Source organism: Octopus bimaculoides, chromosome 2, assembly GCF_001194135.2.
Source record: "Octopus bimaculoides isolate UCB-OBI-ISO-001 chromosome 2, ASM119413v2, whole genome shotgun sequence".
Lineage (NCBI taxonomy): Eukaryota > Metazoa > Mollusca > Cephalopoda > Octopoda > Octopodidae > Octopus > Octopus bimaculoides.
Genome location: NC_068982.1, coordinates 187,025,785 through 187,027,050, shown reverse-complemented (window position 1 = coordinate 187,027,050; position 1,266 = coordinate 187,025,785).

Genomic DNA, 1,266 nt, shown 5'->3' with positions numbered 1-1,266 from the left:
TGACACTGTGAAATGCATCTCAGTTGCAGATGCTTAAAGATGTCTGCCCATTCCTTCATTCAATATGATTGACCATCTTTTATTTGTTTCAGCCATCAGACTGTGGCCATGCTGGGGCAATGCTTTGAAGAGTTTTCAGTCAACTGAATCAACCCCAGTACTAATTTTTCATTTTGAAGCTTGGTATTTATTGAATCACTAAGTTACGGGGATTTAAAAACGCCAACACAGGTTGTCAAGTGGTGGTGGGGAACAAACAGACACACACACATATGACGGGCTTCTTTCAGTTCCCGTCTACCAAATCCACTCACAAGGCTTTGGTTGGTCTGGAGCTAGAGAAGACACTTGCCCAAGGTGCTGCACAGAGGGACCGAACCTGGAACCATGTGATTGGGAAACAAGCTTCTTACCACACAGCCATGCTCATTGCCTTAACCATGTGACAGGTTCACTCTTTATTCATTTGGCATCTGCACTCACCACCTCATCCATGTAAAATATTTGCCCTCTAGCTTATCCATGTGACATTTGCCCACTAACTTAATCACCTGATGTGTTTGCCCATGATTTCATGCAAGTAATATTTGCCCACTAACTTATCTCATATGTTTGCCCTTTCTCAATTTGGCATTTGCTCATTACCTCATAAATCTGACCTCTTTGTCCATTTCAAATGTAGACACACAGGTTTGAACTCACCACCCATCTATTACACTATGCTTGTGCTACTTACAGTAATGCATTATTATTCTGATCATTGAGGTGCAATGGCCTAGTGGTAAGGGCAGCAGACTAGCAGTCATAGGATCACAGTTTCGATTCCCAGACTGGGCATTGTGAGTGTTTATTGAGCGAAAACGCTTAAATCTCCATGAGGCTCCTGCAGGGGGTGGTGGCAAACCCTGCTGTACTCTTCCACCACAACTTTCTTTCACTCTTTCTTCCTGTTTCTGTTGTGCCTGTAATTGAAAGGGTCAGCCTTGTCACACTCTGTGTCACGCTGAATATCCCCGAGAACTACATTAAGGGTACACATGTCTGTGGAGTGCTCAGCCACTTGCACGTTAATTTCACAAGCAGGCTGTTCCGTTGATCAGATCAACTGGAACCCTTGTCGTCATAACCGACGGAGTTCCACAATTATTCTGATATATCATTATTTATTTAACAAGAACATTTATGAATATTTTGATTACCAACTGTGAAATGTCCACAGGGCCATGACATCAAATAGCGCATCAGGTTTGCCATCGTCAGCTCATA